At 37.3% G+C, this 26,691-nt stretch overlaps 1 protein-coding gene across 5 annotated transcripts in view; it reads right to left on the reverse strand.

Moving 5' to 3' along the window:
• Nucleotides 1-26,691, reverse strand: part of FRS2 (fibroblast growth factor receptor substrate 2) — a 116,477-nt gene that overhangs the window by 51,778 nt on the left and 38,008 nt on the right. For 3 of the 5 annotated variants that reach the window (XM_012441274.2, XM_064376998.1, XM_064376997.1), the window contains exons 2-3: nucleotides 4,746-4,840; nucleotides 3,692-3,734 (exon numbers count right to left, since the gene is read on the reverse strand). The gene's annotated coding sequence lies outside the window, so the exon portion shown is untranslated. Of the gene's footprint in view, nucleotides 1-3,691; nucleotides 3,735-4,745; nucleotides 4,841-17,327; nucleotides 17,341-26,691 lie in introns of those variants that run through there. The other 2 variants (XM_064376999.1, XM_064377001.1) reach the window with 2 other exon arrangements.

A 26,691-nucleotide genomic window follows, 5' to 3' on the forward strand; every position in this document is an offset into this window, starting at 1 on the left:
CATTTCAAAGCAAATAGACTATCTGATTATGAAAAATAATATCATGCTAGTGTAATAAAGGGCTGCTCTCATTTAAGATCAACACATCATTGTAGGAATTTAGAAGAAAAGATAACAAAACGAACACATTTCATTTAAGTATCTACATCAACACATATATCTAGATCTCATTTCAAGTATTAGTAATGGCACCCATAGTAAAATCTTAACAGCATCTCAGGTAAGTGGGATGTTAGTTTGACTCTTCTCACTGTCCTTGAATCATTATTTTTACCAAATTGGCTACTTATTTGTCAGACACACTCAGAACCTATCTTTGGATGCCTCAAGGAAAAAACACCCAGTTTTTTAAAAAGAAGAAATGGAACAAGTAGACAACACATTTTTAGGACTTTCCAAATAATTCTGAAATTACAGTGCCAAGAAATACACAATTACAAGGAACACATCATGTACTTGGGGACTATTAATATTGTATATGTGACTGAAAAGGATAAATTGGAAAGACAACATTATTCCAAGATAAATAATTTTTTAAAAAACAATAAAAATATGTATCTATCAAGCAAAACAAATTCATTCCCATTTCATCTACCAACAAAGCACTGTCTATAACTTTAACCCCAAACACACACATACATACAAGGCAGACCTTTTCCGTCTAAACTGTAAGCCTGTGGCTTACATGAAAACAAAATGATTTTAACCACACACAAGCTCCAGCACTCAGACTTGTAGTTTCTACATGCTGCCCACACAGCACTTTGTGAGCATGTGATTAGGAGGAATGATGCACAATCACACCACATTCCTTCCCTTGGCTCACACAAGAACTTGCCCTCTCAGCTGCATTCTTCTCCAAACAGCCATGGTCACCTTAGCAACCCTGTACTCCTAATATGGACAGCTGGTCCATTTAAAGTCAGTCCTTCTTGGCAGGGAAAATGCTTGTTCTTCAAACTGGGGGAGAGAGGAGAGGTTTTCCTTTCAATACACATTACAGGGGTTGATTTAACTTGATCAGCACTTTTGTTCTGTGGCAGCAATTTGTGTTGAGTTTCAACCTATTCTGAATTTTGTTTTGTTTTTTAATCTAAAAGCACGTAGCTGGAAAAATAAAATCAAGCCAGCTCATAGGGAGCTCTAAGAGTGGAACATGAAACAAAAAGGTATCTAAAATAAATGTTCTTTCATAAAACTATAAAACAATTCACATTTTTGTGCATTACATTCAACCTCAGTGAAAATGAACTGTAACACCTAAAGCCCTAATGCACAGTAAGAAATCAGAGTCAGAAGACCCACCTCTTTTTAATATAATAGTCTATTTTTGAACAACAAAAACACTGCTAAACTTCAAAGTCCCATAAACTCCAAGGAGACTATCAATCTGCATTTCTGTATTCCACCACCTACATGTAAGCTAGATGTAAGCCAAGTGGTTACTATTATATGTCTGAAGACCCTTCAGACCTAAAATGACCCAGAATAGCACTGGATTACTGAAAACCAATCTAAATCTCTGCCTCTACCCGTAAAGCAGGGTCTGAACCAAATTAAGCCTTGTAGGACAGAAGATACTGGTTTATAATCCAGTATACCTGATTTTCACACTACAAACAAATAATTTGGGGGGAGGGGATTACTATATAAAAAACACAAGATCAAACTGCTCATTTCAACCCCTCGAAGAAATTCTAATTTCCCATCCATCAAACTAGACACATAACCTTTACGTAAACAGGCATGCTCAAAACTAGAAATACGGCCGAGCACGGTGGCTCACACCTGTAATCTCAGCACTTTGAGAGGCTGAGGTGGGTGGATCACCTGAGGTTGGATAATACCAGCATGACCAACATGGAGAAACCCCCTTTCCACCAAAAATACAAAATTAGCCAGACATGGTGGCGTATGCCTGTAATCCCAGCTACTCAAGAGGCTGAGGCAGGAGAATCGCTTGAACTTGCGAGGTGGAGGTTGTGGTGAGCCAAGATCGTGCTATTGCACTCCAGCTTGGACAAAAAGAGCAAAACTCTGTCTCAAAAAAACAACTAGAAATTAACAAAGGTGGACCAAATCCATATTAATTTAAAATGCTCCTTTGACTACAACCTACAGTATTCATTGCTTATATTTTTGTCATATATGTGTGTTTTATAAACTTCTCAGGCTATGAGGTTCTTCCTGGTTAGAAACAACTTCTTTCAATTTAAGACTATCCTGGTAATTATACCTTTTATATATAGGTATATATATTATGCGCCCATAATCTCAGCTACCGAGGGAGTTGAGACACGAGAATCACTTGAACATAGGAGAATGGAGGTTGCAGTGAGCTGAGACCACGCCACTGCACTCCAGCCTGGGTGACAGAGCAAGATTTCATTTCCCCAAAAAAAAAAAAAAGAAAGAAAAGAAAAGAAGATACTATACTAACCAAAAGAAAACTACAGTAGCTGTATTAATCCAAGAAAACAGCAATAACAATTTTTTTTTAAAAAAAACTGCAAGGCTAAAAGTGTTTTTAGATAGAGAGCCCTTTCATCATGATAAAAATTCAATTCAACAAAAAGATAAAACAGAGGTGGACCAAATCCATATTAATTTAATAAAAGCTCTTTTGACTACAGCCTACAGTATTCATTGCTTATAAGGTAATGAATAAGCAGTATAAGATTAGAAAAAGAACCTAAAGCCAATCCTACTACTGGTTTCCTCATTTGTAAAATGAGATTACTATCTATTCTATTTACGCAGTGTGGTAACATAACAAAGTAAGAATAATTAAATTACTACGCCATACAAAAGACTTAAAAATTAAAGAAACTGGAGAAAAGGACTATGTTACCCGATGTATTTTATTTTTAAAAGAGGATGGAGGGAATATTCAACAATGAATAGACTAAGTCAATATCAACTTCAGTACTTTCTGGTCTTCCCACCAAAGATCTTATAAATATTTAAGTGCTGATACATAAATTACTGCTTCTTTTAAAAAGCCCTAATCTTGGCTTCACTTTTAGCAGATGTGTGAATTCCCTTCTTCCTATAGTTTGAAAGTGTTCCTTCCAAAATTTAGATACTGAAATTTAATGGTCAATGTGATAGTATTAAGAGGTGGGATCTTTAGGAGGTAATCAGGTAATGAGGACTCCTTTCTCATGAACTAATTAAGGCCTTTATAAAAGAAGTTTTGCATGCTCAGCATTAGTTTTACTTGCCCTCCACCTTCCACCATGCAAGGACACAGCATTCCTCCCCTCTGGAGGATGCAACCCTCACCAGACAACCAAATCTGTCAGCCCCTAAGTGAGCTTCTATGAACCTTCTACTCCTCCAAGACGTGTAGGCAATGTCCACTGAGTAAAAGATAAATGAGCCCCAATGGAAGAACTTTTTTCCTAAAATGGATAAACCCACTTAATAAGCTCTGACCATGAGAAGCAGTATCTGAATTTTAAAGGTGGTTACTTTGATCATACCCTTTAATTCTAAATTCAAACAAGATGATCTATGTCTTGCTAGCAAATTTTGACATGGTAAAACAGTAGCTAATAAATTAGTGAGAATCTTGTAATAATCAAGAAAATATATTAAATAAATACATGGAAACAAATGTTTAAAAATCAAGACCAATTAAGTCTTACTCAACTATATTGGTTTTGTTACTATATTTATAATTTCTTACCTTGTGGAATTCTCTTCTGAGAAAAACAGATACAATTTTGTTCCTAAAAAATTTTCAGGTAGAAAGTTGAAATGTTAGTTTCAAGATAGTCCATTGAAAAGGAAAAGTTACAAAATGCTAACATAGTACATTCAGAATATTATGACATGACATTTGATATTACAAAAGCTTGAGAGACAGTTGGTCTCTAATAACAAAAGTATGTGTTATTAAAAAACTTAGAAAATGCATTACTTTTGTTATTTCAAAAATATTTATTCTATTCACTAAATATCAAGTCATTTTGCTAGGTACATGATGATATGTGGCAATTTTTATATTCTAAAAGAGCTGTAAGTCAAATAGGTTTTACTCTCTAAGACTTAATGTTCTGAAGGGTACTGTTTTTTTTAGGTGTAATTCACATAAGGTAAAATGTATTTCTTTAAACTGTTTTTTTAAACATATTCACAAAGTTTGCAACCATCACCACGTCATCTAACTGCAGAATATTTTCACCACTCCAATAAGAAACCCCAAACTGAAGGGTATACTTTTAATCCTAGGGAGAAACATATGAAACAAATTTAATTTTTAAAAAATATTCAAGAAGTATAATGATCAAAATTATGTTTTAAGATACAACACAGAAATACACTTTCTAGAGCTGTATGATAGAATTTGTACTACAAATTAAAACCAAAAATACAAGGTAACTTTTAATATCTACCTTTTTTTTTTTTGAGACAGAGTCTCACTCTGTTGCCCAGGCTGGAGTACAGTGGCACAATCTTGGCTCACTGTAGCCTCTACCTCTGGGGTTCAAGCAGCAATTCTCGTGCCTCAGCCTCCCGAGTAGCTGAAATTACAGGCATGTGCCACCATGCCCAGCTAATTTTTGTATTTTTAGTAGAGACAAGGTTTCACCATGTTGGCCAGGCTTGGCCTTCCAAAGTGTTGGGATTACAGGCATGAGCCTCCATGCCCAGCCTGTCTATCATATTTTTTAATTAAGTGATTTTCAAAGTAGATAACTATAGTTGAAAAAAAAACAAAAAGATTTGGCCACACTTACCAAGGTGGTTGACATGACACAGCTGCATCTTACTTTATGACAAATGGACTGTTTCATCACTTTTCATCTGGGCATCTACTTCTTAATGGTCATTTCTGAAATATAGGGTAAGTTATGAAGAATGTTACTCTTGAATATAACAAAACTCTTTAAGGACAACTGCCTAAATTGTAGCAACCGGAAAGAACTCTCAAAGCACTTTTTTCTCCTTTGAGACAGGGCCTCATTCTGTTGCTCAGGCTAAAGTTCAGTGGTACCCTCACGGTTTACTGTAGACTCAATCTCCTGGGCTCATGCGATCCTCCCACCTCAGCCTTCTGAGTAGCTGAGATAACAGGTACATGCCACCATGCTCAACAATTTTTAAAATTATTATTTGTAGAGACAGGGTCTCACTACATTGCCCAGGCTAGTCTTGAACTCCTGCACTCAAGGACCCTCCCACTTCAGCCTCCCAAAGTGCTGGGATTACAGGTGTGAGCCACCATGCCCAGCCTCAAACACTTCTTGAGCAACCTTCTCATAAAAAACATTAATAGGGCTGAGACTGAGGTGGGAGGGATAGAAAAGTGGCTATTTGTTCCACAGGACCAGAACTCTTCAATCCTCAATTCCTATCACCCAGTGGGACCTTGCAACTCCCGAGTGCCATTTACAGACTGGAAAAAAAAAAAAAAGAAATACATGGGGGCCCTAATATAGTACTTTCTAAACACAACAAATTAATTGCTTATTATTATAAACAATTATTATCATTAATTGCTATAAGCAATTATTATGTTTGTTTATTGTCAACTTTCCCCCATAATTATAATGCAAACCACAGAAGGGGTTTTTGTTGGTTTTATTTACTGGTTTGTCTTTTTTTTTGAGACAAAGTCTCACTCTGTCACCCAAGCTGGAGTGCAGTGCTGAGATCACAGCTCACTGCAACCTCCACCTCCCAGGTTCAAGCGATCCTCCTGCCTCAGGCTGCCTAGTAGTTGGGACTACTACTGCCCCATCATGCCTAGGTAAATTTTGTATTTTTAGTAGAGACAGGGATTCACCATGTTGGCCAGGCTGGTCTCAAACTCCTCACCTCAGGTGATCTGTCTGTCTTGGCCTCCTAAAGTGCTGGGATTACAAGTGTGAGCCACCACACCTGGCCTACTGGTATTTTTCAAGCACCTAAAACAATGACTTCCGTGCTATAAGTGTTCTAAGGATTTACTGAAATGATTAATAAATTGATGAATTTTTTTTAACTTAAATTGATGAAATATTTAACCTTCCAGTACTTTATTTTATTCATTTATTTCTTGGGTTTTTTTTTTTTTTTTTTTTTGAGACAGGGTCTCACTCTGTCACCTAGGCTGGAGTGCAGTGGCACAATCTCGGCTCACTGCAGCCTCTGCTCCCGGGTTCAAGTAATTCTCCTGTCTCAGCCTCCCAAGTAGCTGGGATTATAGTACCACCACACTCAGTTAATTTTTGTATTTTTAGTAGAGATGAGGTTTCACCATGTTGGCCAGGCTGGTCTTGAACTTCTGGCCTCAAGTGATCCACTCGCCTTGGCTTCCCAAAGTGCTGGGATTACAGGCGTGAGCTGCCATGCCCAGCCTACCTTCCAGTATTTTAAAATGTCACTACCCATGTAGTGTTCATCCTAGGAGCACTTTCAAAAGATATTCATATTATTACCACTTCCACTCTTACCACCATGGTCTAAGCTACCTTATTTTGCATACACATTAGTATAATAATAGTTCCCTGTCTAATCTCCCAGCTTCTTTCTTGCTCACCTCAACAAGTCAGTGAGATTAACCATTTTCAAAAGAGAGATCATGTCATTCTTCTAATCAAATCCTCCAATTGAGTCCAGCTCACTAGTCTGAAAGCCAAAGTCCTAACAAAGGCTCATAAAGACCATGATCTGCTATCCCCCACCCCATCTCTCTGACCTCATCTACCACTCTCTCCCTTATTCACCCCATTCAAGCCACACTGGCCTCTTTCCTTTCCTTAAACTCATCAAGCACCTTCTCACTTCAGGGTCTCAGGACTTGTTTTTCCCTCTGCCAGTAACAACAGCTCTCTCTCTCTCTCTCTCTCTCTCATCAAAGAAATCTGCCCTAGTGTCCTGGGCAATTCCAAAATAGCTGCCTTAGTTTTCCTTATCTGGCAAAGAATTTGTAAGCAAAGTAAATTATACATTTGGGAGGTGGTAATCTTCAAACATAACATCATCAATTTTTAGATCTTTCTTTGTGTCTAAACATCTGTAAAAATATACTGTTCCTTTTAAAAGACTCTCATGTTCCCGACTTCAAAGAAATCATGAAGATATATCTATCATAGTGTGTGTTTTTAATTGTTTTGTTTTTAAATAATCCGTACCATAACTCTAGAATAGAGTGGTAGAAGATTTGAATCAAAACAGTCCCTTTAAAAAACAGAAACCAGTAAAACAAATGGCATTCCCTTTCTTCCCACTTCGTTAGGGATTTCTGTTTGGTATTACATTATAAGGTTCCAAGTAATATCAGGACGTTTAACTGCTTCAAATTTATGTTACCTTCAGGTATCATGACCACCAGGAAAGAATCAAAAGAACTCACTAACTCTTAACATGACTGCACTAGCTATGACATGGTAGGATGTTTGAATTTAATATTTTTTCTTTAAATAAACAAACTCCCCCTGAGCTAAGGCCTCCTCTGCCTTTTAAACATTCTATGGCTGGCAAACTTCAGAGTCTTAAGAGAGATAGCCAGGGGACAGAGAAAACAGCAAATCTGACTCAGTGATCACATTTAACAGTCCCTGAAAAACAAAACAAAGATAACCAGTTCTGGCAAGAGTTCTCTAGTAGAAGTGCCGCAAAACTGATTTATCCACATACCTTTCATCTGAACAATCTATTTTCACTTAGTTTAAGGTTCATAAGGTACTTTTTATGTGCCTACCAGACTTTAGGTATAAAAATAAACCAAGATACAATGAAAACAATGAGCAGGGATTCCAAAAGTTAGATGATTAAATTTAATGTTCAAATCTGCTTTGTTTGGAAAGTTGGAGAGAATACTTGAATATTTGTGTACAGAAATGCTCCCACTCATTTAGAAATCAGACTTTTAGTAAGTTCAACAACTTGAAAGAAGCCTACTGATATTAAAAACTTTTATTGAGCAACTTCTGTGTGCCACATATTTGCATTAGTTAATTCTCAGAACTTCTCTATCAAAAACGTTAAAGCACATGGTGGTTACCTAACTTGTCCAAATCAGAGATAGCCTCAGGATTCCAAATCCCAGTTTGTCTTGTTCAATATTACCATCTGCAGTAACTTGGAATACAGTTATTAATGACAAATCTCATATTTGTGCCATAGGAATAACACGTAAATTTAGCTGTTTACATAAAAAATTTGCTCAAAGCCAGGCGTGGTCACCCGCAACAGGAATCCCAGTTACTTGGAGGCTGAGGCAGGAGGATTCTTTGAGCCCATGAGTTTAAGTCCATCTTGGGTGATGTACCTTGTCTCTTAGAAAAAAAAATCATTTTTAAAAAACTTTGCTCCATTCTTGCTTCAGACAAGATTCACTGCTATACATTAAGAGTAAACCTGTGGCATTAGGGATTATGAATCCAAAGTATATGCCATTCTTAAGTCTAAAACAACTGGGTAAAAATAAGCTGGCCAGAACACAGCACAATAATTGGTTTTCATTCTTAAAAATTTACCCAAATCACCTTTAAATGACTGATTGTTAATCTATACACTTAGAAAAGTCAGGGGAAAAATGTTAGGGTTCAATAGAGTGGCTACACAGGTGTTCATCAAAAGTTTCTGTATTTTTCTGAGTATCTGAAATATTTTTTTGTCTCATCTCATATATCTACATACATACACATGTATATGTTAAATTATTTTTAAAGTAATTTTTAGAATTTATAATAAAATTATTAGTTTTATTAAGTTTCATAATTTGAAAATTAGATTCCAAATTTTCTTTTTCTGAAAAATTCTCTCATGTGGAATACATTCTTGACATGATCAGATAACACTAACTGGTTTTAGTTTTTCATACTAAATAGAATCTTATTTTGTAAGTGTCAGTAATAAGAAAATACTGTGTAAGAATATTTTCTTTCTAAATCATAAACTTCATTGGTTATTATTAGATACAACTACTGCCTATCACAAAACAAAAGTAACATACCCACTGTATTTTAAAATGAAAAGGTAATTCCTTATCAGGACACATTACCCAGGAAACATTGCCTTATTATACTAATGTCCTAAATTATTCGGAAAAATTGGAAAATTCCTTGGAACAAATTATCCCCATGATTAAAAAACATGCCTTTTAAATATCAATACAGCTTGCTGATTTACACAGAGAAACAGACTGATCAATTTAAAGTTTCCCAAGGGAAGGGCCAGGCACCATGGCTCACACCTGTAATCCCAGCACTTTGGGAGGCCAAGGCCAGTGGATCACCTAAGGTCAAGAGTTGGAGATTAGTTGATCAGATGGTGAAATACTGTCTCTACTAAAAATACAAAATTAGCTAGGCGTGGTAGCACATACCTGTAATCTTAGCTACTTGGGAGGCTGAGGCAGGAGAATCACTTGATCCCAAGGGGTGGAGGTTGCAGTGAACTGAGATTGCACCACTGCACTCCAGCTTGGGCAACAAGAGCGAAACTCCATCTCAAAAAATAAAATAAAATAAAAATAAATAAAATTTCCTAAGAACTAAATACATATGCTAGTCTTCTAAATATCTGTGATCTGGGAATTATCAGCAAAAAAAATTCTTTTCAAAAAACACATACCACTTGGTTGAGTTTACAGTGTTAACAACAACAACAACAACAACAAATCTCCCTTACAGTCTCCATTATGCTGATGGTTAATAAAGATGAAGGAAAGAGAGGACATGTGTTCTCAAGATACCAATTATAAATAATACAACTTAATTTTTTTAAACCTTAGGACTTTAGTGTTCCTCTCTCAGCAACAAAGACTTGGTGTCCAGACCTAGAATTCGGAACATATAAAGATAACAGGATGGTCTGTATGCTTTTGAAATCAATGTTGGGGGTTATCACCTGTGGCATTTGCCTCTTTTGTATTTTAAGGAAGTGGAGATGCAGAGCATATAGGTATGTATTGTTTCTTGAAACTTTATGATACACACAGTCTCTCTATAGTCAGTGTTTGTCTCATCTTTCTCTCCTTTCTTCTTTCCTCTTGCATACTCACACACAGTATGAATAACACATATTTAAATATTTGTGGTTTGTATAAAAACGTGCTACACACATCACATTCCAGGCCATAACACAAAATGTATTTTTTTTTGTAAAAAACAATATTACATCTTAACATTGTGATTCTATTTAGATCATCAAGATAAAAACTTTCAGAGTTTTTATCTTGATGATCTACCTTGGAGAACTCTCCAAGATGGCTATGTGAAGCCAGAAGAAACAGCTCCCACCAAGGGAATGGGACATCAGGAAGACTGATGCACTCGTAGCAAATCTTCAGAGGGAAGGCACTAAGAGCAGATGGAAGAAAGATACAGAGCAGAGCTGAAGTGGGAGGAAGCTGGGAACCCTACACAGGGCTACTGGGTACAAGGACTAGTTCCTGGCCCCCAGGGATTCCTGCATTAGGGGTGAGTTGAACAGACAAGGAGCAACCTGCTCTCACCAGGGGCCTCTGGAATCCCCGCAGGAAGAGACCCCTCTGCCACCACGGACACTTGAGTTGGTAGGGACAGCTACTCAGAGAAGTGATAGTAGCAGAACTCCAGCCTGTGCCAAGTCTAGAGGGTTTAGTGCTGGAGCCTCTGCAGCGAACATGGCCAGGGTTGCCCATTCCCCTAGAATTGACTTGCTCCATAGGAGACTTTAGCTCTAGGGGAACTGTCAGATCTGAACTCTGCAGAGCCAGTCGTGTCCATTAAACAGGGCCAGTCAGACCTGAACACCCTTCAGTCAGATGGCCTCTCCCAGGGTCCCACTCTGGCCACATCTCCACGCAGTGCAGCCCCCAGGTACTTCCTGGGGGCCGCATCATAGCTCCTGCATTGGCAGACCATGCCTCACTGGCAGACTGCTCTAGCAGAGCTGCCCAATGAACACATACCAGGCCGTCTGTGACCTCCCCCAACTGTGGCCTCCTCTGTGCTGCTTCGCCTACAAGCATTGGCCCATAGCAACCCCTCAAATCACTTTGCCAGCATGTGCGTACCAGTGGGAATCTTGCCTTCCCTTCTCAGCCAGGGTGTCTGCACCCTGCCATGCCTGCTGACACAAGTGCAACCCAGCCCTCTGCCCTCTGCCCCACCATATCATCATTGTCAGGGAAACATTGGCAGCAATGAGACCACCAGCCCTAAATCCACCAGCCCTGTCACCAACACTGCCACCTGCCCAAAACTAAGCACAGAAAACAGTGGACTGCCCCCACCAGTGCCCCATTCCTTGCAGGGACCTCCTGCCCTCCTCCAGCCATGCTGCCACCCAGCTGCATGGAGGCTGGCACTCTGGCACTGGCTAGCACCCTGCTACAGCTCATGAGCATCCATATTGTCACTGCTGTTGGCACGTGCAAACAAATACAAGGATCTAGCCTGTTGCTACCACTCTATGAAGTGCTTTGGCTGGCACCTGCCCATTGGAGGGTGGTGACCAGTGTTCCTGGAGCACTGGAATTTCATATCTGGCCAAACTAAGCTTCATAAATGAAGGAGAAATAAGATTCTTTTCAGACCAGTAAATGCTGAGGGAATTTGTTACCACCAGACCCACTTTACAAGAGCTGCTCAAAGAAGTACTAATTATAGAACGAAAAGACCCTTACCAGTCACTACAAAAACACACTGAAGTACACAGACCAGTGACAATATAGAGCAACCATACAAACAAGTCAGCCTAACAAGTTAACATCATGATGACAAGATCAAATCCACACATATCAATACTAACTTGCAATGTTAGTAGGCTAATTGCCCCAATTAAAAGGCACAGAGTGACAAGCTGGATAAAGCAGCAAGACCAAATGTTATGTTGTCTTCAAGAGACCCATATCACATGCAACGACACCCATAGACGCAAAATAAAGTAGTGGAGAAAAATTTACCAGGGAAATGGAAAACAGAAAAAGCAATCCTAATTTCAGACAAAACAGACCATAAACCAACAAAAATTTAAAAAGACAAGAACATTACATAAAGGCAAAAGGTTCAATTTAACAAGAAGACCTAAATATTCTAAATATATATACACCCAACACAGAAGCACCCAGATTCATAAAGCAAGTTGACATAGATAGCTCTTATCTAAGTATCTTCAAAGAGACTTAGACTCCCAGGCAATAATAAGTGTGAGGCTTTAACACCCCACTGACAGTATTAGACAGATCTTTGAGGAAGAAAATTAACAAAGATATTTCAGGACCTGAACTCAACACTGGACCAAATGGACCTGATACGCATCTACAGAACTCTCCACCCCAAAACAACAGACTACACGTTCTTCTTATTGCCACATGGCACATACTCTAAAATCAACTACACAATCGAACATAAACAATCCTCAGAAAATGCAAAGGAACCAAAGATACCAACCACTTTTTTGCACCACAGAACAATAAAAATAGAACTCAAGACTAAGAAAATTGCTTACATGGAAATTAACCTGCTCCTTAATGACTTTTGGGTAAACAACGAAATTAAGGCAGAAGTCAAGAAATTACTTGAAACTAATAAGGACAAAGATAGAACATACGAGAATCTTGGACACAGCTAAGGCAGCATTAAGAGGGAAATTTATAGTACTAAATGCCCACATCAAAAAGTTAGAAAGACCTCAAATGAACAACCTAAAACTACAACTGAAAGAACTAGAGAAGCAAGAGCAAACCAACCCAAAAGCCAGCAGAAGACAAGAAACAACCAAAATCAGAGCTGAGACTAAGTAGACTGAGACAAAAAAAAAAAAATTCAAAAGATCAACAAAACCAGGAGTTGACTTTTTGAAAAAAATTAATAGACTGCTAGCTAGACTAATAAAGAGAGAAAATAAAAATAAACATAATGAGAAATGACAAAGACAATATTACCACTGACCCCACAGATAGACAAATAACCATCAAAGACTACTACGAACACCTCTATACACACAAACTAGAAAATCTAGAAGAAATGAATAAAAGGAGAGCTGGTACCATTTGTACTGAAACTATTCAAAAAAAACAAAAATAAAAAATAAAAATAAAAAACTGAGGAGGAGCAATTCCTCCCTAACTCATTCTATGAGGTGAGCATCATCCTGATACCAAAACCTGGCAGACAGACAGACACACACACACACACACACACACACACACACACACACACACACACGAAAACTTCAGGTCAATGTCCTTGATGATACCCTTGATGAACATAGATGCAAAAATCCTCAACAAAATATGAGCAAACCAAATCCAGCAGCATACCAAAAAGCACATCCACCACAGTCAAGTAGACTTTATCCCTGGGATGCAAGTTTGGTTCAACACACATAAATTAATAAATGTGATTCATCACATAAACAGAACTCATCACATAAACAGAACTAAAGACCAAAACCACATGATCATCTCAATAGATACAGAAAAGGCTTTCTATAAAATTCAACACCTCTTCACATTAAAAACTCTCCACAAACTAGTTACTGAAGGAACATACCTCAAAATAATAACATCATACTAAATGGGCAAAAGCTGGAAGCATTCCCCTTAAAAACCAGCACAAGACAAGGATGCCCTCTCTCAACCACTTCTATTCAACACAGTATTAGAAGTCCTGGCCAGACTAATTGGGCAAGACAAAGAAATAAAGGGCATTCAAATAGGAGGTGAGGAAGTAAAACTATCTTTGTTTGCAGACAACATGATTCTGTATCCAGAAAACTCTATATTCTCAGTCCAAAAGCTCATAGATCTGATAAACAACTTCAGCAGTTTCAGGATACAAAATTGATGTACTAAACCAACAACAGCCATGCCAAGAGCCAAATCAGGAACACAATCTCATTCACAATTGCCACAAAAAAATAAAATATCTAGGAATACAGCTAACCAGGGGGGTAAAAGATCTCTACAACAAGAATTACATAACACTGCTCAAAGAAATCAGAGACGACACAAACAAATGGGAAAACATTCTATGCTCATGGCTATATCTTTGAAATAGCCATACTGCCCAAAGCAATTTATAAACTGCCAATGACATTCTTTACAGAACTAGAAAAAACTATTTTAAAATTCATACTGAACAACCACCACAAAAAAAGCCCAAATATTCAATGTAATCCTAAGAAAAAAGAACAAAACAGGAGGCTTCATGCTCCCTGACTTCAAACTATATTACAGGGCTACAATAACCAAAACAGTATGGTACTGGTTTAAAAAAAAAAAAAAGGCACAAACACCAACATAACAGAAGAGAAAGCCAAAAAATATGTCCACACACCTACAAACACTGCTCTTCAACAAAGCTGACAAAAACAAACAATGGGAAGAGGACTCCCTAATCAATAAATGCTGCTGGGATAACTGGATAGCCATATGCAGAAGATTGAAACTGAATCTGTTTCCTACACCGTCTACAAAAATCAACTCAAGAGGGACTGAAGACCTAAATGTAAAACCCCAAACTATAAAAACCCTGGAAGACAACCTAGGTAATATCATTCTGTACATAGGAACTGGCAAAGATTTCATGATGAAGACACCAAAACCAACTGCAACAAAAGCAAAAATTGATATATAGAATCTAATTACATTAAAGGCTTCTGCACAGCAAAAAAAAAAAAAAAAAAAAAAAAACCCTAACAATAGAGGAAAACAGACAACCTACAGAATGGGAGAAAATATATGCAAACTATTCATCTGACAAAGGTGTACTATCCAGCATCTATAAGGAACTTAAGTTTACAAGAGAAAAACAACCCCATTAAAAAGTGGGCAAAGGACATGAACAGACACTTTTCAAAAGAAGACATACATGTGGCCAACAAGCATATGAAAAAAAAAAACTCAGTCACTGTTTACTAGAAAAATGCAAATCAAAACCACGAGATACCATCTCACACCAGTCAGAATGGCTATTAATAAGAAGTCAAAAAAATAACGTGCCGGCAAGGTTACAGAGAAAAGGGAATTCTTATATACAGTTGGTGGGAGTGTAAATTAGTTCAACCATTGTGGAAAGCAGTGTGGCAACTCCTCAAAGCACTAAAAACAGAACTACCATTCAATCCAGCAATCCCATTACTGGGTATACACCCAAAGGAATATAAAGCATTCTCTCATAAAGACATATGCATATATATGATCATTGCAACACTATTTACAATACCAAAGACACAGAATTAACCTAAATGCCCTTTAATGGTAGATTGGATAATGAAAATCTGGTACATATACAACACAGAATACTAAGCTGTCATAAGAAAAGAAGGAGATCACGTCCTTTGCAGCAACAAGGAGTTGGAGGCCATTATCCTAAGCAAACTAACACGGGAACAGAAAACCAAACACCCCATATTCTCACTTATAAGTGAGAGCTAAATAACGAGTACACATGGACACATAGAGGGGAACAACAGACACTGTGGCCTACCAGAGACTAGAGGGAGGAGGGAGAGGAGCAGAAAAAATAACATATTGAGTACTAGGCTTAGTACCTGTATGATAAATAATCTGTACAACAATCTCTGTGACACGAGTTTACCTATATAACAAACTTGCACACGTACCCCTGAACTTAAAAGTTAAGAAAAATAAAACTTCCAGAGTGAGTTTTCTTCTATGTTTTCAACATTATATGTAAGAGATGCATACAAATGTAAACATCATCAGAGTCTGTGATTTTATTTTTTTCATGAATTTTAATGCAATACACAAAATATTCATTATGAAGAGTAGCTTGGTATTAAAGCAGGTTTGCCTTTGATATGATCCCCAGGGAATCGACTTACGTGAATACAAAAAGATCTCAATATTTGACAGCCTCTTCTTGAAGATGATCTTCATATCTATGTGTCCCAGAGACTGTCACCCACTCCATTAACTTCCTCAGAAGTGGAAGCAATTTGTATAAAACACACCTTGGCCCCTTTATTTTCTAGGCAATAACCCATAACCTCAAAAATAGAAGTCAATCAAAAATACTTTTTTTTTTTTTAAGACAGAGTTTCACTTTATGTCAACTAGGCTGGAGTGCAGTGGTGCCATCTCTGCTCACTGCAGCCTTGACTTCCTAGGTTCAAGTGATCCTCCTGCCTCAGCACCCAAAGTAGCTGGAACTACAGGCATGTACCACCATGTCTAACTAATTTTTAAATATATTTTTCTGTAGGGATGGGGTTTTACCATGTTGCCCAGGCTGGTGTTGAAGTCATGAGCTCAAGCGATCTGCCTACCTGGACCTCCTAAAGTGCTAAGATTACATGTGTGAGCCCTCTGGCCAAAAATATTTACTATTTAAAAAAAAAAATCTGCCTTTATCTTCCAGAATGAAAACACTATCTTTATTTGTCAGTAGTTCTGGCAGGCTCTAAATATTTTTCAGCAGTGCACAGCATATAGAGACAATTTTTCCCACAACTAAACTCTAAGGTAATTTCCCATAAGTGGACATTGTACAAAGGACAATGAAAGAAGGAATGATCAACGGCTTCAACCAGTTTCCAACAAATTGAGTAGAATTCATGTCTCATGAAGAGATCTTCAATAAATTCAAAGACAAGCTACATTGTTTTCTCTGAACTACTGTTGTGAAATAGTATTTCTCATGAAATCCACAAAACTTTTAGTCAAGATAAACCAAATGAATTCAGAGGCCCACCCTAATACGTGCATCCTTCCTTATACATCAGAAACATGCTTGATATTTTATACATAAATGTAATATAGGGAAAAAAATGCTAAGAAGGGCAAAAAAGATATGCCCTATAAATTTGCCATATTAGAACATATTTGTAGAGTGTGGGGAACGTATCTGTGATATCATTTTATATTTTACAGGTAAAGAAACTGAAGCAGCTTACGAACAAGGAAAAAACTCAAGTTTGCAATATAAATGTTTCTTCCCCCAGAATTACCCAACCAACAAATCTACAATAGATGTTTTAGCTTAATAAATATGTAACATACATGTATTATACATGAATTAGAACAGACTGCAATGCTGAAGAGTTTAAATTAATGCATGAATTCTGAGTTAAGGGAAATTAGAAATGGCTTATGTGCCCTTTAGGAATGGCAGAATTCCAGTAAGATATATGCTTCCTTGGTGCAGCTCTTTTTTTTTTCTTTTGAGATGGAGTCTCGCTCTCTTGCCCAGGCTGGAGTGCAGTAGCATGATCTCGGCTCACTGCAACCTCTGCCTCCCAGATTCAAGCGATTCTCCTGCCTCAGCCTCCCGAGCAGCTGGGATTATAGGCACGTGCCACCACTCCCGGCTAATTTTTGTATTTTTAGTAGAGATGGGGTTTCACTATGTTGGTCAGGTTGGTCTCGAACTCCTAACCTCAGGTGGTGCAGCTCTTTAGGACAGTCTAGGCTTGGTGGATCACTGCTTTGGCCTCACACACCATTTCTTATCTAGATGATTAGTTAAGAGTCACCATTGGCAAATGCCCCTAAAGATAAAAAAAAATTTACAGGTTGAGTATCCCTTATCCAAAATGCTTGACACCAAAAGTGTTTAGAATTTCAGATTTTTTTCAGATTTTAGAATATCTGCATATACATAATGAAATATATACCTTATACATATAACCTGAAAGTAATTTTATACAATATTTTAAATAATTTTGTACATGAAACAAAGTTTGTATACATTGAACCATGAGAAAGCAAAGGTGTTGCTATCTCAGTCACCCATGTGGACAATCTGTGGTTGTTTAGCACTATCATCATTCTGCACATAGAAAAGGTAACTATAGTTGTGAGGGCTGGGAGGGTCTTTTTTTTTTTTTTAACCCTTGTGGAGAATGAATAAGCTGTGTGTTGTGTGCCTGTGTTTTCACTGTAGCCCATCACATGAGGTCAGGTGTGAAATTTTCACTGTGACATCATATTGGTGCTCAAAAAGTTTTGAATTTTGGAGCATTTCAGATTTCAAACTTTTGGATTAGGGATGCTAAGCCTCTATATGCCAACATTCTGTTTTCAAAAATGGACTACTGCTCATTTGAAAACTGATTCACTAAAACAGTTTGTATAAGAAGCATAAATCTTAGTGGTAGAATAGAAGAATATAACATCAATTGTTTTTATGCAAAAATCCATTTTATACAGCTAGTACTGGACTAAAACCAAAACAATTTATAAAGAAATAACAGTTCTCACATTAAAAGTTATGTGCTAGAAAAGATCAGATGGAGATAAGACAAAAAGTATAGTATACTGAATATTGAAAATTTAGTATTTAAAGAGAACACAAATCACTTTTAATTTCATGGATATTTACCTTACATCAAGCACTTCTCTAGCACCCAGCCCACATTCAGACAGTCTACAAGAGCATGTGTGTGTGGAAGGGCACTCAATCTATTCACTTTTACAAAAATATAGCTGCCCATTTAGTCTCAAAGGCACAAGTGAATAAAATAACATTACTATCAAATACTGTTTTAAAGTATAGAAAAATCTGTAGGGCAGACTTGTACTAAAGTAACAATTAACAAGAGATGTGGTTTATGAAGAAATACTCTAGCTTAACTGACATCATCAAAACGATGGGAGTTTGTCTTTATGATTTCCCCTTGCCCAAACCAAGTGGGATATTTCCTGGGTTAAATAACAGTTCTTGTTTATTTCTCCTAGATATCACATATTTTGGTGGAGGGGAGGGTCAAACTAAAATACATAAGCCAATATAAAATGTAAACTGGTAGAGAGGCTTAAGATCTACTGTTGACTCTAGGGAAAGCACTGATTCAAACTTTTTTTAAAAAGACATACCTCAATGACTTTCCTGATACAGAAAGGGAAAAAGTTAATTGTTTTTCAACCTACATTACAAGAAACAAAAGATTAAAAATGCTGCTTTCAGGGTAACATGTGTACATCCCTTCTTTCCCATATGTATTTGTCTTTGTTTCTCCCTCTCAAGGGGTGGGTGTGGGTGTGTGTATGTATGTGAGAGAGACAGAGAGAGTGAGGAATGTTTCTCCCTTCCTCCCTCAGTCTCAGTCACTCTAAATCCCCTCTCATGTCAGCCTGTCTTTCTTACACTCAGTAACTCATTTCTAAGCACCGATAATCAGAAACCAGGCATTTTATCAAGTTGTAGTCTGAGGCAAAGTGAATTACAAAAATACTCACAAAGTGAGAAAAAGAATCAGAAATTATTCAATCATCATTTGAAAACAGAAAATATTAAAGCCACAGATTTTCAGCTTTTCTTGAACTATCTAACACATAAATATGCCATATATAAAATCTAAATAAACTTAGTAGGTTAAATCTAATAGATTCATTTATAGAATTTTGAGCTAAATACATCAGGACGGAAAAAACACTAAAAGCCAGTTTAATAAAGCAGTAAACACTGGCTTTGGAGTCACAGCTCTGAATTTGTATACCAACACTGCTATAACTAACTGTACAATCTTGGGTAGGTTATTTGTTCTTGGCCTACCTCTTCATCTCTAAGATGAAACTATTAAATTTGCTGTGAGGATGACACAGATAATTCTTGTAAAACATTTAGCATGGTGGCACATATTGAAAGCTTAACATTTTATCTGAAACATCAGGTGCAGTGAACATCTATTACTCTTTTTGTCTGAACATCTATTCTATTTGTCTGCTCAAACTTCTCCTGTCATATGATTTCAGAAGGTAAAACACTGGTTCCACGTCTTGGCTTTGAGAACTCCACCCATGTTTTTTTTTTTGTTTTTTTTTTTCTTTTGAGATGGAGTCCCACTCTGTCGCCCAGGCTGGACTGCAGCAGTGCAATTTGGCTCACTCCAACCTCCACCTCCTGGGTTCAAGCGATTTTCCTGCCTCAACCTCCTGGGTGGCTGGAATTAAGGCACGCGCCAACACGTCTGGCTGGTTTTTGTATTTTTAGTAGAGATGGGGTTTCGCCATATTGGCCAGGCTGGTCTTGAACTCCTGACCTCAGATGATCTACCCACTTCAGCCTCCCAAAGTGTTGGGATTACAGGCGTGAGCCACTGCACCTGGCCATCCACCCATCTTATGATTGCAGAAGGTTAAACACTTTCCCACATCTCCCATACAACTAGGATATGTGTTTTGCCAAACACACATGTACAGCCCAGAGTAGTGAACTAGTGAGCAGTAGCCGAGAGCAGAAGGAGCTTGTTCTCACACTGATTGGAGCAATTTCAGCAAGATCAAGTCTAGGGCAGACGTGGCAGCATTTAGAGTCATCCAGAGCCAGCAGTGTTGCTGGGACAGGCTGTGGCGTCCGTCCGTCTGTCTCTAGATGGTACTGGCATCCTCATGGGAATTGTTGTGCAATGTGATTTGGGGCATTATTTCTGGTAGCTTAGTCCTGAATCTGGTTTCTCCAACACTCACAACAATTCGATGAGCCACTGAGCTATACTCAATTTCCTTTTAAAACATATTTGAGTTGGTTTTTACTAACCAAGAATTCTGACTGACATCATGCAAAAGTGAAATCCATTCTCACCTGCACCATCCACACGAAAAAAAGAGACAGTTTTCCATCTCTCCAAAAAAACTCAAAAAGTATTGTTCACTTTTTTTAGTATATGTGCTGCCGAAGCAAGCATGTATTGTTCACTTTTAACCAATAGATTTATCCTGGGAAGTCTTGGAAATTTATTTTATAAATTATGGATAATTATTTTCTTAATTTAGAAAGTGAGAAATATCTAGGCAGTTTTAGATTTACTTCAAAGGAACACTGTCAAGGAGAAGTGATGTCATAGGAAAACAACTCTATGCAAGAAATAGCTTTCATTGAGGTAACAAACGATTTTACCATGCCTAAAACCAACCTATGTATTCCCAACAGCTTTCCTCCTAGCAGGAGCTTCACATTTGAGGAGCCTCACCCCCAAGGGTCATTTTTAGGTCAAAAAATTAATTATTATCAAAAAATCATACATATTCCTCTTTTGTTTTAAAAAATAACTCAATAAAATATCTAAAAAGCAAAACTATTCAATTTTCTGTTAAAATAGTGCATAGTCAGTGCCTGATTATCATAGGCTAATGCACACTCCTCCTCTTCTGCCAGATTTCTCTGCAGTCTATATTACAGTCCAGTAATGCTTTTTCCAGTGTCTACAATATTACAGCTCAAATCTGTTAATTTTATTACTCGTCAGTATAAATGTTGATACAAGGTTTGTTGGGAGGCTGAAACTTGGGGATTAGTTTCCCTAGAGTCTCAGGAGCCAGTTACCATATGGAGTTGAAACTGTTTTAATGAATTAAAAAAAAAATACTGAACAAAATCAAGTATATATATTTTTTAAGTCATAGTTTCTTGACTCCCAAACTTAAAAAAAAAAAAAGTTTAAAAAAGCAAATCTTTTCAGATTAAAATTTAGGAAAAAAAAAGAAGTATTGGGAAATGTATGCTGTTAATGGACATCCAGTGTATTAAAAAGTCATAGAAAAAAACCCTGAACTTTGCCAGAGATTTGGGGGTGGGGAGAGAAGTCACAGAATTTCAAGGTTCATGATCACACATTAGAGCTACATTACAACATACAAGTAGCTGAGGCCTTGAGAGTTGAGCACCTTACCCAAGGAACTTATCTGCTGATTCATAGCTGAATGATTCATTAAGATATCTTCATTTTGCCCTTCAAATAAGGTAAAATAAAGTTAACTGAATAACATATGGCATGACTACTGAATTTAAAATAACAAAAAAATACTAAATCCAAAGCAAGTGATTTCAAAACCCAACTGTTTGTACTTTTTAACATCAAGTTCTGATTTATAATGATTCATAAATACTCTAGACATACCAATACAGAAAAAGTCATCAAAAAAGTTAAAATTTTTATAGTGTCTATAAGTTCATTTCTAGGTAATGCCTGGGATGTATTATAAAGTAAAATCATTTTTGCATTTGTGTCAAGGGCTATTTCTTAAACATGCATTATATAGGTTGTTATTTACTGCATGCCCTCAGAACATATACCTAAACACCATGAATTTATGTATAGCACTTAACCAAAAAAACATTTTTTTCTGGTCACAATCCAACCCCCACTCCTTTGTAAGATCATAGAATTCAACAACTGACCTAATCCTCTATTCATCCCCATGTAAATCCACTAGTTCAGAGGTTTTTTTAAAACAAAATTTGAATTAAGTAGTAACATGTTTCTAATTGAAATTGTGGAAAATATAATGAATATACTAAAACGGATACATTTTTATTGCTTTTATGATTAACAGTTTGATGAACACTTTCATCAAAAAGTAAAAGATATAAATCTTTACACATTTTGATTCCATTCATAAAATATTATCAATGGAATTCTAGGTCAAAGAGTATGTACACATTCAGCTGGAAGATTTATTATTACTGAAATAACAAAGAGATGATGGCCCCTTTAGGAAAACAACTGTGCCTTATTCTCCCTTGTATCCAAAACATCTAGTACATGAGCAAGTTTTCACTGAATGCTTAATGAATGATGGAGGTTTCCTCTTTCTTAGCACACTGTCTCTGAAGGGAGAATTAAATACAGCAGGTTCCCAAATGAGAAAACAAATCATGCCAAATATCAAATTTATTGATGGGCTGCATAAAACCCTCCTTAGGGAGAAAAAAGCACAAGTACTGGCACTGCCACTCAAAGTATCTTCATACGTTTAAAAGAGTTTGGATGTCGCATAGTATAAAGAATACAGTATTTTAGTAGGTATGTAACACTGAAAGATATTACTTCTCCCAATTTATTGTCTAAACATCACATTGTCCATGGAGATCCTTTCAGAACATGTTCAAAGAGCTTTAAAGTGCTAAATATGCCGGGCGCGGTGGCTCATGCCTGTAATCCCAGCACTTTGGGAGGCTGAGGTGGGTGGATCATGAGGTCAAGAGATCAAGACCATCCTGGTCAACAATGTGAAACCCCATCTCTACTAAAAATACAAAAATTAGCTGGGCATGGTGGTGCACACCTGTAGTCCCAGCTACTTGGGAGGCTGAGGCAGGAGAATTGCTTGAACCCAGGAGGCGGAGGTGCACTGAGCCGAGATCGCGCCATTGCACTCTAGCCTGGGTAACAAGAGCGAAACTCTGTCTCAAAAAAAAAAAAAAAAAATTAAAAATAAAAATAAAGTGCTAAATATTTTAAATACTAGCTAGATTTTTCATTTTACTTTGATTTTCAATCACAGGTGCTAATGTTATCATAGCAGGTATCTCATAAAGATGAAAAACAGATTCACTACAAGACAATGTGCAGGGAATTGAGCTAGCACTTCGATGTATTAATTTAACATTCACCACATTCCATGCTAGGCATTACCATCTCTATTTCACAGGCAAAGAAACAGAAGGTAAAGAAACTTGCTTGTTTCTTTGAACCAAGACATTCTGGCCGCACTCCTAATCACCACACAGTATTGACTCCAAGTAACAAGCAAAAGCAAATACAGTTTCTGGCACAGCTTTCAGTGGACATTAGTGATAAAGGGCCCAATGACAATATGCTTGCCAGAAAATCAGATGTTCAATCAATCTAGATGAATTATTTATTCATTTAGTAAATAATTATTTATTATCTATCATGGGCCAAGAACTGTATCAGAATACGTGAGTGTTCTCCAAACCTTGAAAACTGTTCAGGAAAGAAAGAGGCAGATCTTGTAGTGTAGATATCTAGTGTACAGAGACAGATGTAATGGAGATAGAATAAAATGGAGTTACTCACAAGTGTTAAGACACAGAAGGAGTAATTAACTCTGCCTAGGGCACTCAGAGAAGTTGCACAGAAGAGGAAACAGCTCAATTGGAACTTGAATAACAGACTTTTAATGTCTCTGGCTTAAAGTTTCTCTCTCAAAATCATTCTCTACAGAAGGGTCAGGTTATCACTATGAAAAGTGCTGCAGTAGTAGAAGCACAGAATATGGCTTAGCACAGCTGGTACCATATGAGGTGCGCCAGGGAGAGAGAAAAGGGTTTAGAGATTTTGACAGCTCTGCGGAATCAAACCCCTACCAACACAATAGAAGCCAGTGACAAAGAAGTCCATTTATCAAGCTTAATTTTATAGCTAACATGGCTATTAAAACTGCCTATGTTTGACATACCTGTAAATTCCTAATAAGTTCTTATAATAAAAAAAAACACCTAAATTTAAAAACAATAACAAAGGAATGAGGGCAGAGAGGGGAAAGGCGGACCTTCAGCAAAGCATGACTGACTGACTCTTCCTGAAACCTCGCTTTAAGAAGTTAAAGGAGTTTTTAGACATATAAAGTCCATAAGGATGAAGAGAACTGGGAAAGACACAACAGCAAATGAGAGTCATCAAGAACATTTTGGAAGCTAGAAAAGGAAAAGAGTGATTAACTAACCTATCAAGACCAAGAAAGTTGAAATCCAAACCTGCCAGGGAGAACCCATCAGGAAGCAAGCTGATAAAGACAGAAAGTAGAATAATGGTTGCCAAGAGCTGGGGAGGGGGAAAGGGGATTTTACTGCTTAATGAGTACTGAGTGTCAGTTGAAGATGATAAAAAAGTTCTGGAGATGAATAGTGGTGATTATTGTACACTAATGTACTTAATACCATGGAACTGTACCCTTTAAAATGGTTACAGCAGTAAATTTTGTTACTATATTTTACCACAATTTAACAAAAAAAGCGGCAGCAAGGTGAATTCATGCTGGAAAGATTCAGGTAGTGTAGGCACAGTGAAGACAAAACACATCATGGGGGTGGAAACCATATGACTGGTTGTAAATTCTTATAAGTGGCCTCCCCATGAAAACCAATCTTCTCCCTATTGCTGATAAAAGCATGGAGATGCACCTCTGGAGAGGGTGAACAAGAGACCTCAGTCTCAGGAACACAAGTCACAACTGAAGCAAGACAAAATGCCTTACTGAAAAAGAGAATTAGGTGAAATTCTGCTTGGGATGCAGAAGGCTATCTCCCAGAAGAAAATGGAGCTGACAGATTACTTAATGTGTCCAACCATATTTACAGTTGTTTTAGATTTGTTAAATAATTGTAAGTGAATTAATAATAAGAAAAAATATTAAACTGGGATAATTATCTGGGAAAACAAAATATAATCACAGTGAATTTTGTGACTCAGCTGTGAAAAATATTTGCATAGTCTTAATAAACACTAAACTACCCCCAAAGTCTGATATCCCATAAAGAGAAGATGAGAAAAAGGGAATTATGTATAAATGTTTGTGGGCAGTAGAGAGATTAAGATAACTAATCTTCATCCTTCTTAGACAGAAGTCAGTAGCTACTGTCTAAAATGAAAAACCAACAAAATGCAGAACTCACTTAGAAAAATGAAGGCAATGGCCGGGCATGGTGGTTCACGCCTGTAATCCTAGCACTTTGGGAGGCCAAGGTGGGTGTATCACCTGAGGTTGGGAGCTCGAGATCAGCCTGACCAACATGGCAAAACCCTGTTTCTACTAAAAATACAAAAGTTAGCCGGGTGCAGAGGTGGTCGCCTGTAATCCCAGCTACTCGGGAGGCTGTGGCAGGAGAATTGCTTGAACCCAGGAAGCGGATGTTGCAGTGAGCCAAGATCGCACCATTGTACTCCAGCCTGGGTGACAGAGTGAGACTCCATTTCAAAAAAGGAAGAAAAGAAAGAAAAGGAAAGGAAAGAAAAGAAAAGAAAAGAGAAAAGGCAAGGAAAAGAAAAGAAAAGGAAGGAAGGAAGGAAGGATGAAGGCAAATATCAGAATAACTAACAGAACTGAAACTGAATGCCTTGTAAAGGTTAATAATTGGAGGTGAGATGGGGAACTGCTGCTTTCATAAGACTTGTAATACAATTTGACTTTTTAAACTACACGTGTACAAATATCACTTTAATTTCAAAATAAATACAAATTTAATTTAGAAAGGTAACCAAAAGATTTTGTTTCAAAGATCTAAAATTGTCTAAGTATATATTATTTTTTCCAACTATCATTATTAATTTCTGTTAATTCTTAGAACTTCCAGTAATAGTGAGGCCAATTATAATAAATGTCTTTCTTGGAGTACAACTCATTAACTGATATGTCATTCACTATAGAAATACTTTGGGAATGTAGCAATTCTAAAGCCTAGCTGTTTAAAACCACACCTTAAATACTGTATTTTCTTTCTTTCTTCCTCAAAATACATATTTGGGTATATTTTATAAAAGCCTATATTATTTGCAACTCTTGGGTCAAATCCAAATTTTGACATTTTGAATGACTAGTATTTGTAAACACCAGTGATAGCAGAGTTACCAAATGATACAAATGGACAAACTGAAAGGCCACCTCATGGAAAAATACACAAAGTAATAAACATGCAAAAGAAAACAGTAAAAAATCTTATCTGCAAGAACTATAGCAACTTGTAACTTTTTTTTTTTTTGAGACACAGTTTCACTCTTGTTGCCCAGGCTGGAGTGTAATGGTGCTATCTCAGCTCACTGAAGCCTCCACCTCCAGAGTAGCTGGGATTACAGGCATGTGCCACCATGCCCAGCTAATTTTGTATTTTTATTAGAGACAGGATTTCTCCATGTTGGTCAGGCTGGTCTTGAGCTCCTGACCTTAGGTGATCTGCCCACCTCGGCCTCCCAAAGTGCTGGGATTACCGGCATGAGCCACGACACAAATTCATCAACTAAATATAATCTAATGAATACACTTCCACACAGTCAAAACCA

The sequence above is a fragment of the Aotus nancymaae genome, unplaced genomic scaffold (assembly GCF_030222135.1).
Source record: "Aotus nancymaae isolate 86718 unplaced genomic scaffold, 86718_ANA_hifiasm-v0.15.2.pri h1tg000016l, whole genome shotgun sequence".
Classification (NCBI taxonomy): Eukaryota; Metazoa; Chordata; class Mammalia; order Primates; family Aotidae; genus Aotus; species Aotus nancymaae.